Genomic DNA, 16,027 nt, shown 5'->3' on the forward strand with positions numbered 1-16,027 from the left:
AATGTTGATATGAAATATTATAAAGGTTTGATGACGTGTCCCTGCTTTGGGGTTTTCTCAGGATGAATGTGTAGAGAAGACAGTAACTGTATGTGGATGGAAGGCTTTTTGAGTATAATTTTGGGGATTTTTTGTATTATGAACCACTCTTAAAGCTGGGATATACTTCCTGTTTCTTTAGTACTACAATGAATATAAAGACCCTGTAAATTTTTTTGAGCTGAGACTTATTCTGGATGCTCTGCTTTGAAAGGATATAGAAAGTATATCCTTTAGGAAATCTTCTGGCCAGCTGAGCTCTCCAAGGGCAGACTTTGAAAGCATGCTAGATTGATGTTCTGGAGCCAGCTCCAAGAATGTGTGGTAGTGTGTGACAGCAACTGTACCTGCCCTGAAAATCAGGGAGGCAAATGTGTACCTATGTCTAGGTTGTATGTTTGTTTACAGGCTTACTCCACAGCAGTGGAAATCAGTGTAGTGTTTTTTAAGTAAAATGGTCGTGCAGATTTATGCTAGCTGAAAATCTGGGTCTCCAGATCGTTATGTACACACAGACATGACTTTTTTTTTTTTTAATTAACCTGATATTTCCAACAAAGACAGTGGAAGTAGGTTGGACACGGTTATGTCAGTGGGAAATCCCCCCTGCATATAGGGAAGTACTTGGCTGAGTTGGGAAGCAGGATACAATGACCTTGTCATCTCTCAGCAGACTGGGTAGTGGCAGTGCCTTGGCTTGGCTCTCAGTACATGGGTCCTTTGCCCAGTCTAGGGTAGGATCCAGCTGGATAAGAGCCTGGACAGGTGAATTTCTGGTGCATAGAGACATCTGTCGTGGCATGCTCTGGATCCCATACACCTCCTGTGCATCCTGTTATTTTTTTTACCTGCTCCCAGCTGATCTGTTTGCCTCTATTTGGGACAGAGCAATTGAGGTTAGAGTGCATTTATGGGCCATACTGTGCCCATGGCAGACCTGGTACAGACTTGTTTAGATGTGATGCTTCAGATCTTTAAGATTCATGTGAGAAATCCTCCTTCAATCTGGCCATTGAATGTTGCTATAAATAAGTTATCCGTTGCTCCAGTTTTCAATGTGAAAGCTTGTTTGTATGGCACTACTGTTTGTTTCTGCTTTCCAGACATAAGCTGGGAAATGAGAGGCTCTTCTGGGCTTTACAGGAGACTTCTATATATCTTTTATTCTGTAAGATCCTGTCTTTGGAGATAAATTCCACAAGGTTAATGATAATAACCCCTTCATAAAGATGGTGTCTGCAACTCTCACTTAGTTATTTCCTAGGTTCTGTCATATTTTATTTATAGTAAATTAAAGCAAGAAGGTAAAGTCTGTTCTGTTTGTTTGTTTTAGTTTTGTTTTTCTACTTTCCTATGTTTTGTATTCATAGGCTTGAAAACCTGCCCTCCATCCCCTTTCTATGTTTGTTCAATATCTAACCATGCAGCAACAAACATGGATGTGCACTGACTCATCTTTCTGCAATGGCAGGCTCATCTCGAGCATTTGACTGCAAAATATTTCACTTTTTTTTTTTTTTGATTACTTTGGAATTGCCCCTTTTCTCTTATTTCTAAAGATTTTAGTTCGTGTTGATATTCGATGAGTCTAAGAAATATTGCCAAACTCAGTCAAAACACAGAGGAGGAGTGAAGAAGCCTAGAGAACAGTCATCAAAGAGAAAGAGTACAGCCAGACAGACCTGCAGAGGAAGTAAGGTGATAGAGGTACATTATTTCAACTAAACATCTGTGTATTCTCACCCTCACATGCTCTGTTACTGTGCAAGGGATTAGAAGGATTTCTTCAGTGATGCTCTTTACCTTTGTTCTTTAGGATTTGGACTTATAAATTCTTTGAAAGCAATTTTAACTTTTCACATAGAAATTTCATACAGCCTTCTCAATATTAGGGAAAAAGTGAAGAGAATTTGCTTTGCAATGTTAACTTTAAACTCCTAAATTCTGTAAAGCATCTAGAACCATCTATCGTTAACACATGGAGCTTCCACCTGCTTATTTCCTCATATTCCACATTAGATTTTTACCAGCCAGATACTGTGTTAGCTCCTGTTTCCTGGGGAAGAGCTGATTCTCTTTCCCATCAGCTCCCAGTGTCTGTAGGTCTTTAATCTCCTCATGGGTCTCTGCTTAGTTCCTCTCTATGACCTGGTCATTTTGCTATTATTCTGTCACTGTTAAAGTTCAGGCCACAAAGACTTTGCTCTTGTTGTCTTCATGTGCAATTAGTACAGATTGCGTGGTAGATGTAAATCCTACTGCTTCTAAGGGCATTTGGAGCCTGGCCATTGAGTTCAGTGGGGTTAGCGTTTGGGCACATTAGAGACTTTCAGTGCAGCATAGCTTGCAAGTAATTTAGAATATTAGATGGAATCATATTGATGATTATTATTAACAAACATGTCATGATTAAGCCCTCAGGAGCCTTTAAGAAGCTGTTTTTACTCAACTATTCCTGGTGTGTTGAGATTAAACTTCCTGTCAAGCTGGACATGTGTACGCTTCCAGGCGTGAGCTGACCTCTCCAGTAGCTGTAATTAGAAAAAAACTTCAAATTTATACTAGTAGTTTTTACATGGTAAGCACATATGCACAATCCACGTAAAGAAGAAAAAATAGTCTTCTCAAATACAACTACATCTCCAGCTGTCTTCACAATACTCTGCAGTGTCTGTAAGAGCCTTAAAATAACTGCAAGCTTATAAATTTACTTTTTTTTTTTTCAGTTATTAAATGTGCTTTACTCATTCCAGCCTGTTGCTGTGGAGATAGGTACAATATAAGAACCTTGGCAGTATGACAGGCAATTAAAATACCAAGATGTTTAGCCATGTATGAGTATTTTCACACAGTGAAACCTCTAAGCTTAGCCCGCTTCTGACATTGTTAGTTATTGAATCAATTGCATGAGATGAGGTTGACAGGTGTAATTATATATTTCTATGGTGATTATGTATGGCCTGTCATAGAGACCAAAATGCTTGTAACTTTGCACTCACTTAATAGTCATTTATTGAATGAAATATTGAAGTTGGCATGCCGTTTACAAGGGAAGGAAACGTAAAACAAAACAGAAGTCCATTTTGAAATATAATTGATTCATTAAAACATTGACCATTTCTTGCTTTCAGTATACTGAAATATTTCTTTTCCTGTTTCCTATAGATCTACCAGTTATTTAAGCATACGCTTGCACCTGACTTTAACAAAATAATAGAACTCATGCAGTAATTTAATGGGAACCTGGGTTGGGTCTGTAGCTGCCATATACAGGGAGAAGCTATGGAACTCTACAGAACCAGCTGAAAATGGGTATATTTTTAAAAATCTGGTTTACTTGTTAAAAGGATCTTTTAAATCTTCTAAAATAAACTTATCCATATACATATTTCTGTACAGTCTTAGTTTTCTTTGTAATAATTGTTCTTCAATGTGCCTAAAATTATACAAGTATTATTAGAATACATTGAGGTGAGACATGAGCTGTTGCTGATACTCCTTATTCACTATCTAGATATAAATTTCTGTATGTTGTGACAATCTATAGTAATAATATTACTATGTTATTTCCTGTATAGTTCTTTATTCTGGCCCTTTGTGCCACCCTGATGATATGAATGAAAAGTCTCTACTCCTCAAAGCAAGAGAAGGCAGAAAGAGAAAAGAAAGTAAACATTGATTTCAACTTATTGAGAGATCCTCTAATCTGGCTGAATTCAAGTAACCAATCTGACTCATTTTCCTTAGTCATCTCTCTGCAGTACAGCTGTTACTTTATTCATAGCAGTTTTTGTATTTGAAATACGTGATTTATTTATTTATTTTTTTAAGTATAGAGGAATGTTTTCCAGTCACTGCCTTAACAAGAAGAGCCCATGGTCTTCTGTGAAAAAAGGTGAATCCAGATTTTGGATTAGTAACATCTTCTGTATGGTTTTAAAGAGCAGACTGTCAGCATTTTTGACAATAGAAGTAGGTATGAGAAGAGCTTCATTTTCAAGATGAGAATCTCATTTTCCTCATTATTGCTGGTGACTTCTGGTGTGGATTTAGTTGAATGATGAATATTCAGAATATTCAAGCTCCATAAAGTGGATGCAAATCTAGAATTGGAAAGTTTCATCACAGAGTTTAGAAGAATTTGTTTCCACAATTTCATTTGCGCAGGGCACACTGGTAATAAGTTTTCCAGTAGGAAGTATTTGGGTTAATATCTGGCTTTCTAATCCTGTGCTTGGAAGGACAGCTTTTGTTGCTAATCCAGAAAACTTCCCAAGTATTCAGTAAAATGCATGGTATCACTCCCCAAAATATTCTAAATAAAGTGATGTCTGATGAATTGCATCCTTCTTTATAGCTAAGCTTGAGACTGGGGGCTTCTTTCACTCTTGCAACTGAAACTGTATTCGAGTAGCATACCAAACTTGCAGAGTATTTGATATTTGAAGGGACTTCTGGAGGTGATCTAGTCCAACCCTCCTGCTTAAAGGAGGGTAAATTAGAGCAGGTTGCTCAGGGCCATGTCCAATGAAGTTTTTAATACCAACAAGGATGGAGACTTCTCTAGGTAACCTCTTCCAGCATTCAATCACATTTAGGTAAAAGGCTTTTTTTGTTGTTGTTGTTTGTTTAAATGGTATTTCCTGTATTTCAGTTTGTGTCCATTGCCTCTTTTCCTTTTACTACACACCACTGGAAAGAGTCTGTCTCTGTTGTGTTTGTTCCCTGTTTCTGTTTATACACATGGATAGAATGCCTCTTGAGCCTTCTCTTCTCCAGGCTGAACAACTCCAACTCTGTCTCTCATATATCAGATGCTTCAATCTCTTAGGCATCTTCTGGGGAGTCTGGAACAAGGCCCATCACTCCAGATGTGTCCTCACCAATGCTGAGCCAGAGGGGAAGGATGTCAAAACAGCAAGGTGGGCTAATGCAGCCCAGGGAGCTGCCTGCATCTTTGCCACTCATGTGCAACCTGGTGGCAACCAGGACTTTATGGTTGGACTTGATGATCTCAAAGGTTTTTTCCAACCTAAATGACTCTATGATTGTATTGTTCCTAATTCCTTTTCAGCGCTAGAACTGCTGCATCTGCAGAGCATTGACTGGTGGTTTCAGAGAAGGGGCAAGACTTGGTTTTGGTGTAGGAAAACCTTCACTGTGATGAATCCCATCCCTAGATGTATCTTATCTAAGAGAGCTGGATGTTGTGGGCGACTGACCATTGTTCAACATACCCTAAGGGTAGTGTGTGACCTATGTAGTCATTGGTTCAAAGCCTTTTCATAGGAAAAGATGCTGGGCCTTGTTATTGTTAATTTTTGAGTGATAGTTCTTTACTGTTCATGTAATTAAAGTTAAGTAACACTTCTGTTGAAAGTATGTAGCGAAAAAATACCTACTTTATACATCATTGAGAGATCTATTAATCAGTTAAGGTATTGCAGGCCTGTACAAGACTCGTGTTGAGGAGCCTTTGCTTAGGGTATTAATGAAGTTGGGATGGTCGTAGCAATGGGATTTTATGAACACTTTGGAACTGGAAACCGACTGCGCTGGTTGTGCTAAATCAGAGTGCAGCTACAGTGCCTTAATTTCTAGCCCATGAGCACTTGCAAATCTTAGAATCTTTTTTGTCTCCCCCAGTTTCACAAGGCAGCACTCATCACAAACGAGCCCCTCCTACCCATACAGCAGAGGATGGCCATGCTGCTCTTTTCCTTTCAGATCTTGTCCTCTTGATAGAAGTTCTTCTAAACAATGGGAGGAAATGGGATTACTGGGAGGAGTTGGCGTGTTTTGCAATTTGCAAGTTGTCTGTGTGTTTCTTCTCATTGCCTTACCCTCCTGGCCACCCTGGTAGCTCAATTTCTGTTGTTGTTGTTGCTTTTTTTTTTTTTTTTTCCAAGGGCTTATTGCCCCTGAAGCTGTTGTTTCAACTTCCACTGTTGTCTCAACACTGCAGTGCCCAGGAGTTCCAGAATCTTTGTCTCGAGTTAACCAGTGTTACAAATGGATGAGCAAATAACTATTTTGGATCAGTATAAAGACAACCACATGGCTGACTTCTTGAACAGCAGTTGCAGGAAGCTTACAATACCTGGAAACAATTGCAATGAGCTTTCCTTTGCATGGAGACTCCCCCCATACACACACCTTTGCCCTACTCTGCCTCATCTAAACTCTCTGAAATTTGAATCTTGTGATTTCTATTTTCAAATTACATTCTGAGAATTTAACATATAATTGGCTACACTTATCCATGATTAAATTCAATGAACTTAAAATAGGACTGAATATAGTCTGATATGTCATGCTTCTCATGAGTTTCCCTAACAAAAGTACTCTGCAAATCTGGGAAAAGAGATTCCATCATGATTAGTCTAGCTTTGTCTTTTACTCACAGGACTTGCTTACAGGAACCACTACAGTCATACCTATCTGACACAGAGCTACTATATGAGTTCATGCATTGTTTCAAAAGATCTGTGCTCTGTACACAGGAATTGCAAACATGAAGCAGTTTTCTTTAAAAATCAAGAACTGCATTGATTTTTGCATCTTAGTGATAAGCATAACGTTATCAGTTAAAGAAAGGGGTGGAATTCAGTAAACATTCACTAAAGGCATTGTGTTGAGAAGTGGTAATGCAACAGATGCTGTTTGGAATTACAAGTGTGTGCAAGCCCTTGACAGGGTGGAATTGCTCATCTTTTGGACAGAGATGAGTGCGGCTCAACTGGAAGCTAAGGGGCTGATAAATACCAATGCTGTAAGGCAGATATGAAAATATATAATAGAGAGGAACTAAAGTGGTCAGGTGGAGAAGGAAGGGTGCATTTGACAGAGTTTTCTGAATCTAGCCATTGTTCTTCCTGCTTGTTTCACTTATTCCAGCAATTTGCTTCCTTGTTATTACGGCAAACCACTTCCCGTGAGCAGCATAGGTCTCTCTTCCCAGAGGGACTGCACACCTCGTTTCCAAAGAGGGGGCAATGCGCTTCCCTCCTATGCAGCTTGAAGAACCCTGTGGATAGACCTAAAACCAATCAAGCTCTAAGTGAAGGACAGGAAATAGAGCAAAAACTTTCACAGGCCAGTCAGGACTGCACATCCAATTATTGTCATCGCCAAAGGTCAGCTCAGAAGCAGCCGTGAAATGTAACTGGGGTAGGATACAAGCAAAAGGGAGAATTTGCTTTTCCCATTTACACTTATTCTTTTTTTTTGGTATAATATTTATTTCTAATTTAAACAATTCCTTGTGTTTTGTTCCAGTCTTGACCACATGGCTCCTGTAGCTCCCGTAATTCTCATTGCTGATGTTCTAACGTGATGTAGCCATAAACTGAATCTTTTTTTTTCAATGTACCTTTTAAAATCGGTTTAAAGGATAAAGTTTTGAATGCTGTTGCTTATTTCCACCCTCAACTTGACAATAGAAAGCAAGTTTGCTTATTTAATATTTGCTTTGATTTGGTAATTATTCATTGCTCTTAATTATTTTTTACCATTTCCACATGAGTGATCAGGAAATGAACTGCTGTCTCACACTTTCAGCAAGTTAAAAAGAGCCTAACTATGGTATTTCCTTATTGACTTTTTACTTGCCCCTGTGCAGAATGTTTTAAGATGTTGCTCCTCTTGAGTCGCCCACCTCACAGCTTGAGTAATGCCACAGCTTTTAAAAATGTTTCCCTTCTGACTTGCTGAGGTGATGAAGACAAGTAAAGTCATTCAGCATAAAAGGTATACATGAACAAAACATGAATTGAAGGTGCAGGTCAAGTTACAATCTAAGCAAGAAAAATATTAGAACCAGTTTTGGGGACTGAGGAGACCAGTCCTGTGATACAGATTTGCAATGAGAAATAATGCCATTCTGGGATCCTGTATGAATTTTTTTGCTGAGCAAATCCTCTTCAGAAAATAAAAATAAATGACTTTCTCTGCCCATTTTTTGCTGATGTTTTTCTTTCATCTTTTCACTCCTTTTCAATTCAGTAATGATTGTAAATCACTCCTTGCCACAGAAAATGTTGTTTTCAACAAGCAGTGATTTAATTCTTGTAATCTTATTTATTAGGTTTATTCAATAAGTGCCCAACCTATGCTCTAAATGTCATTTGAAAATATGCTAATAAACAGACCTTGATTGCTTTTTGATTGAATTGCAGATAAGCCACTGATGACATAAATATCATCAAGTTAATCAACCCAATGGAGGTGCTTCCAGTGCAGCCACAAAGCTTCAGAGTTGTGGTTTTTTTTTCTTTCCTTTTTTTTTTTTTTTTCCCAAATGAAGGAGGAGACCAAGATTAGCAGATGGTGGCCTTCTCTGCACTCCAGCAAACCTAGGATTTCCAGGCTTTAACACGGTCGTTGGTTTCACTGCAGTTATTTGGCTGATATTATGAGTGTGTTGTGAAGGAGGTCTGTTTGTGCAAATAGAAAGGTTTGCCAGTGCTGGACCAGAAATTGCTAGGTCTGGTTTAATTTGTGATGCTGAGTGAAGAAAAAATGGGTATTCGGATAATTTCACTTGGTGTGCATTCTACATGTTTTTAGGCCTGAATCCTGGTTTCTTCTGAAGTCTGTAGGCATTTTGTCTTTAAGGATCAGGATTTGGGCACTGCAAAGCTGAATTAGCCTTCTTGTAACCAGTGATGACTAATTTTACAGCAACTCTACTTGCACCTTATTTTTGGTGTGTTTGAAGAGATTACTAAAGAACTGAATGCAACTATGATACTCCTGGCAGGGCTAGGAAAATGTCTGAGGTAGGAACATTCTGCAAGACCTTTTGCATAGCCAGCTGTAGAGCAACACAGCAAGAGGGAGGACGCAGGAATTCCTGTGCATTATACCAGATGTTTTAAAAGGCTCCTGGGCCTTCTGCAAGGCTCAGGGCAGTATTTTCTATCTGGATGACACAATAGCTATGGACTTCTTCAGAAAGTGACATCTTCTGACCTGCGCTGGAGGTCAAAGCGAATGTAACACAGGCAGACCACATTCCACAAAGGTGATAATTGCCAGTTTTCTCTGCATGGGGTACGCTAATAGGAAAACAACTGCAGTGTTGTGTGGCTTTCGAAATCTTACAGCTCTTGAAAGATTACATCAGCTCTAAGGGAGGAGAAATAAAGTACCTTGCAAGTGTTGCTGCAGGCAGATTGTCTCCTAATAGCCAAACCCAGATGATTTCTCACATTTATTGTATTCTTTAAATCACTTTATTAATGGATGATGTTGCTTATAAAAAATCTGTTTCTAATCAGCTTGGCTTAGTCTAATCAAGAGCTCTAAATAATTTTAAATCAAAGGCAGTCCTTATTTAACTGGTAAAGAGCAGAGGGATGAACTCTTGACATCACCCTGTTACATCCTAAGCTTAAGTGAAAAGGCAGCTTACAAACTGGTGGGCTTGGGTCTGAGATGTGAGCAGGCTGGTGCTGTAGCTATGTTCCACTGATAATAACCATTAATCCATCTTTTGAACTGAGACTTTTCTGGTGATGCATCAAACCCTACGAAATCCTGTAGGTGACATAGTGTCATCCTTGCAATTTGTGCTCTTCAGCAAAGATGACCCTCAGGTAAGCCCAAACTTTTTTAGTTTTAAGGTGGAAGTTTTAGTTGCCTCTTTGACTTGCTGAAAGCTGGAAGCACTGCCTGCCTTCTTCTGAATTAAGGGCTGGTGACTTCAGCTTCAGATAGTTTGGATGTGACAGCAAAAGGCTTATATGTTCTTACAGCTGCCTCGTCTTGCCATTGAGCTGGGGTGTAATTGGACTAGTTTTTCAGCGGTTCAGATGTCAGCTGGGTGTGGGCTGAAGTTCACTGCTATGATTTAGTTCAAAGGTTCTCAGAGCTGGGCTTCTCGGCCTTGTTTAGGTATTGAAGTCAGTGCAGTGATTTTTTAGTGTGCTGTTCCTGCTGCATTCGCAGTTGATTCAAGTACCAGGGAGAACTGTTGGGAGATGCATGGTCTCTGGAGCATCGATTCTGTGTACCCTATGTGGCAAATCTGGAAGGATTTGTTCTAGTGGTTGGGAATAGTATTTCTCAGGGTCAGTGTGATATTTAATCCTAGTCTCAGCTTTTTCTTAGTTGAAAATTAGGAACTTTGAACCCTTTCTATACTGTGTTTTCTTGTTTGACTTGAAAATATTACTGTGGATGAGCTTGAAAAGCCACTTCCTTTTTTTCCTAAAGCAAATAGGATGTCTTAACATACTCTTACGTATGTTAGATGTTAGATCTACATTAGAATTTTCAGATTGAGACTGGCATGATTCTAATCTTCTGCTGTGCTACTCCTGGGGTATCTTCTGCAGATGTGGTGGGGGGAGATCTGGTAACTCCTCCTCCTGCTTGAGGAAGGCAATGAATGGCAGCAAAGGTGCTCATGATCTGCCAGCAGACTCAGAAAGATAACAGTTTGTCAGTTTTTCTTTAGAAGTAGTCTTTCCAGCTGTCACGATTGCAAGTATTATTTTTTAAGGCAGAAACAGATGTCCAAGAGACAGAGAAAACACTAGACTATATATATATATGTATGTATATAAAACAAAACAAAAAAACAGAACACAACACACTTAGTTCTGTTTTATATCTGTCCATTTAAAAATGTACTCACAACTTTTAAATTCTTTTGCAACTGAAATCAAGATGCCAGGCCAAGTATAATCCAAGAGGCACCCAGTTCTGGTGCTCCTCCTGGTGGTTACACCCTTCACCTCTTCAATTAAGCTTGGAACAATATGCCATTACATCTCCCAGGATAACATTTTTTTTCTGACCAATTCACAATCACTTCAATTTGCAAACAAATGTCTAAAACTTTAGAGACTTATATAAAAGTCGTGTAAATAGAAATTAAATACTTTTCACAGTATTGCTTTTAAGTGCTATACAAGAAATGCTCCCAAAATCCAAAAACAGGATTTAATTTTTAACATTTGTTTCCTCTTTTTAAAAATATTTTCATAGAATGGCTGAAATAATACAGATGGGTGGAGACAAATGGTATATATCTCATGCGGCTTAATGTACTTATAGGTTCATTTCGGAGAAGTAATAGCTAAATAAGCTTTGTGCAAAACACATTTGGGATTAGCCACCTGTAATGAAACCGCCTTTTGTACCTCTCAGTGGGGTGACTGCTAGCAGGCATCCTGGGGTCAGGACAGAAATGATGCTACTAATATAGCTGATGTCCCCACCATCCCTTGGGTTAACCCAGCAGTTTGGGCTCCAATCCAGCCGCATGACTGGGTAATTTTGCTTTATCCTAAATCTTGTCTCACCCAAAATGGGCTTGGTGACATGAGCAGAGTAACCAGCAAGGTTTGAACTGTGTTATCCAGTAGTTCGGACGCTGTCCTTGCTGCAGTTGGAGCAGCAGAAGCTGCAGTATGTGACGTGTAAGGTGTTGGGCTGTTTTTCTGAAGAGAATTTCCTTTGAAATGCTGAGGTTTTTGGAAGGATACTGAAATATAGCACTATATATGTGTGATCAGCAGCTGCAGCAGCTTTGGTACCAAGTTTAGATGAAAACCAGATTCCACTGCACTGATCTGCTACTAGAAATATGAATCGTATCTCTTTCTACCAGTGGCTTTTCATACTCTTTATGGCTCTTCATAATATTATCTTGTTTCACAAAGACCTCGAGATTGTATAAAATGAATGCTTTATGGAATTTGTGGTACAGCTCTTAGGAAATAAAAAGCATACTTATAAAGTCTCCTTTTGCACATGCAAAGTACGTGCCTAGATACAGATGGATGAGCACGTAACATTTGCATGTGTTTTGAACATGCACATGGCACCCAATTAAAGATTAATTATCTGCCTTGAGCATGGTGCAGGGGTATATTTACACTGCATGTTGTGGTGCAGTTCTGTAACTCTAGTTGTTACTGAGTCTGGAGTTCCCTCTGGTCTATTCATTGCTCTGGAAATGAGTCTATACTAATTTAAGTTCTACCAGTATTTTTGTAGGGACTAAGTTTTGCACATCCTCTGCTTCTTTCTACCCATTTCTGGTCTCTGGATGAAGACTGTGGTGCTTTCTTTTGCCTTTCTGCTGTGACATGGGCAGACGACACAATTTCTTGGATCAGGTTTACACGTAACTATGCTCTAAGTGATCTGGTGGCTTCCACACTGAAAGGTTCTGGTGCTACCTAGACCAGCTAGTTGGTTTTATGCACTCCCGTTGGATCTAGTGGTCCTGTACACTGTCTGTCCATTGCATATGTGTCTCTGACTGGGCTGTGATGTCTCTCTTTATTCTGCATTGATTAGCTGTGGTAACCTTAGAGGTCTCCGTTTCTCGTTTTCTCCCAACTTCTTCAGTGTGATCAGCAACTTTCCATGCAAGATGACCTAAAATAGCATCGTGTGTCCCTGAACTGACTTGCCTGAGTACGGTTTTGGCCCATAATAATATCATAATATTATGGGCATTGTTGCTGAGATGGTATTTGAGCAACCTGGAATTATGGACATTCAAAAATGTATTTTGAAGAAATCATGCATAACACAACTATAAAGAGCATTTACAAATAGAAAGCTACTATTGCTTAATTACTTGAGTTGTGGGTGACTTATTGGGGAAAAAAAGGCATCTTGCCGTGGTACAACACAGTACCACCATGGACCACTGTGACTGCAGGCAGGGCCATCTTGGGTCTGTGCAATATTCCTGTGCTACAAGTGCAAGTTCCAAGAAAACAGATCATTGTGTCAATCAAATGAGAATCTGATTTCGGGAATTTCACTCAACTAATCTGTTAATTTTACCCTGTTATTTTTGTGGCAAGGATTATTTGAAAAATTGTCAGTGGTTTAAGATTCTAAAAGTCTTGCAACTAGAAGTTGCAGTGGATGAAAACTTTTAAATATATAAAATTTCTGCCAGTTTTTCTAACTGTTTTGTAATCAAAAAAATGTAGGAAATCTTCAGGGGTAACTAGAGCTCATCAAGACTCTTTATAGCTCCCTGAAAGCAGAGGTAAAAAATAAAAATCTCTCTTTTAATTTTATATTTATTTTACTTATATTTATTTATTGTAATATTTATATTTATCCTCCATATGCAACTGACTTAAGGTATCTCATTTTTAAGAATCAGCATTTTCTTTGGTTTGTTTCTGTTGTAAAAAGAGAAGTAATTTTAAATACCTTCTGAGCCAAAGGTCTTATTTGACTTTGTGACCTGGGTGCAATTTAAAGTGAATTATGATACTTTGTGACTCCTTAGTTTTTGGCGCATAGTCTTTAGATGCTTTCACTCCTGCACCTGTCATCCATTAGGAGACCTCCTTCTGTGATCTTTCATCATTCAGGATATATGATGATTTTCTTAAACACTTCAGCTAATTGGGAATGACTCTTGCTTTAGAATATATGGCAGTATTTGTAAATACCAGACTCTGGGTGAACTTTAAATAAAAGCATGCAATTTGACTGGAATTGTTGATAAATGTAAAGCTGCTGTATACGTAAATGATTAACGTAAGGGCCCTGTTACACATAGGATAGAATAAGCGCACCGTGTTCCTCAAATAAGCTTGCTGGTAACATACGCTGTCGATAGCTCTTTGTTACAAGAGTGAGATTTCTTGGTGTTAGTCTTTGCCCTTCAACATACTGCCTGTATTTACCGAGTGCACTGGTTATAGTATTTTACAGTTTGGTAGGAAGAGTACCATTTTAATTTAATGCAAACCAGCCCCTCCTAACATAAGACTACAATTGCTGTCTGTACTGCTTTAAATAAAGAGATGGAAATAGGTTTGTCTCCTTTGAAATCAATGGAGATATGAGAATACATGAGTCCTAGAGATACTTTTTTGAATGGAGATACCTGCACATGCCTCCTTCTTGTCTTTCTTGTTAGAATCCAAAGTAAGTACTTGTTGTTTGCATACTTTCTAATAATCTATTTTGAATTTCCATATTCACATCACAAGAAAGCTATTTCAGAACTACGAGTTCTGAACCACGTTTGGGAACACAGAAATTAAAAGAAAAGCGTAGTTTTGGTTAGGGTACTGATATTTCGCGCAGCGTGAGCTCACTCATTGCCCAAAAAACGTGAAGTGGCCAAACACAACATCTGTCATATCTAGGTACAAAATCCTGAGTCAAGCATTGACTTTCATTTTTAAATCCTATGTGGACTTAGGCCAGAGTTTAAATCTCTAATGGGCTGTATTGCTTTGTGTAGGTATGACTTTTTTCAAATACCACAGGACACCAGCATAGCTAAGAATGCCACCATTCCCTGGTAGATTTTCTTGGAGATTTTTATTGTTAGCTGTAATGAATAAGATTGCATGTGTGTGAAAATCTCCTTTAAGATTTTTGAAGGTTCAGGCCAATCTAAAATTAGAATTATGAGCAGGATCGTGTAATCACTAATGGTTATTTTGAAAGTATAAGTCCTATCTTCTAGACACAAATGTAGCAAATTTTTGGAAGGTCATTTCTGACCCAGTAACTATTTTGGTCTAATTTCTGAAAGAGCATTTATGGACTCTTAAGTCCATATATGATTTGACTGATGTACACATAAAACAATTGTGCGTGCTAAAAAAAATCCAGAGTTGAATTTTCTTCCTCAGTGAAGTGCTGTTCCTCATTTACTTATTTCAATTATATATTTCTTTAGTTCCCACACACATGGATTTTCCTATGAGAAATCATAAATACACAGAAAACTTCTGACTTTTTATGGGAACAGACATTAACTTGATTATTAATACTACCGAAACATGTAAATTTTTTTTTTTGATTGTATGAATTAATAAAAATTTCACAAATAACTAACATGTTACTGGCTCAGATGATGACTGAAACCGCAGTGTAAGATATTTTTACTGAAGAAAATAGCTGATAGTACAAAAGAGTTTATTGAGGAAAAATGTTCAACAGGTTATTTGTTGAAAGGGAAGAGTATGGAATTAGGAGGTAAAGGTAGTAAAGTGAAAAAAGCCACTTAAAGCTCACGAGGTCCCAAAGGTAATTGCTGCACTATATCTGATGGCCAGGAGGATTATCTCCTCTGACTTCAGCTATAGTAAAGTACTGGAGGATAAAGTCCTCCAGCAAAAAACATGGTGCTGCTCCAGCAAAGGAGTAAAACCATTTTGTGTGATGACAGTAATGAAGTCCAAATTCATGCAAATTCTACTGCAGTAACAGAAGAAGACTTAAAGGCTCAAGTGATGGATAATGATAAATGTGTTTTTTTTAGCAAATGTATTTATTTGATGTGTGTCTTATTAGGGCGTTGGTTTGGACAGTCGCTTGGCAGCATAGGTAGATATATTACTTGTGCCACAAATGAGATGATATTCAGAGGAAGACACCATCCCAGACAGAAATCCAGGACAAATCAGAATCCTGAAGTCTTGCTGGGACAATCCTGTCATTCCAAGCCTGCTCAGCAAAGCCTGGGTGTCCTGTGAATACAGCCTGGATAGCTTGAGGGTGCTTCCTGTTTACAAGGTAGTAACCTTGTTCTTGGCTAAATAAACACTTCGGCATTTCAGTTTATGTAGCCTGTGTTACAGTTGTTAACAAGAGGCACCCTTGAGCTATATAGTAGCTTTATACTGAGATTTCCCCATATCAGGTCTTTTATTGTTGTTTACAGAGTTCCACAGAGAGGTGGGATGACCTCATTGGTAAGGAGCATAGACCTGCTCTGCCTCAGACCCTTCAAGTGACTTGGGCCCAAATAGCTGAAGGCAGTTTGGTACCTAATTTCATTTTCACAGCCTGAGTGCTCAGTAGACTTAAAACAAGGCGTAAAAATGAGACATGATCCTTCCCTTTTACTTGGACATTACTTCTCCAGCAAGATGGCTGACCAAGTGCTCTTTGTTCTAGAACATGCCAAATACTGCATGGGATAATAAGCATCTAGGCTTGGGACTCAAGGGAAATGGCAAGGTTTGACTGGAAAATA

At 38.6% G+C, this 16,027-nt stretch overlaps 1 protein-coding gene across 1 annotated transcript in view; it reads left to right on the top strand.

The window, feature by feature from the left end:
* ZIC3 (Zic family member 3) overlaps positions 1-16,027 on the top strand; it is a 222,996-nt gene that overhangs the window by 93,883 nt on the left and 113,086 nt on the right. Inside the window, exon 15 of the mRNA XM_083796726.1 lies at positions 1,599-9,064. The gene's annotated coding sequence lies outside the window, so the exon portion shown is untranslated. The remainder of the gene's footprint in view (positions 1-1,598; positions 9,065-16,027) is intronic.

Source organism: Anser anser (genome assembly GCF_964211835.1).
Source record: "Anser anser genome assembly, chromosome: 13".
Classification (NCBI taxonomy): Eukaryota; Metazoa; Chordata; class Aves; order Anseriformes; family Anatidae; genus Anser; species Anser anser.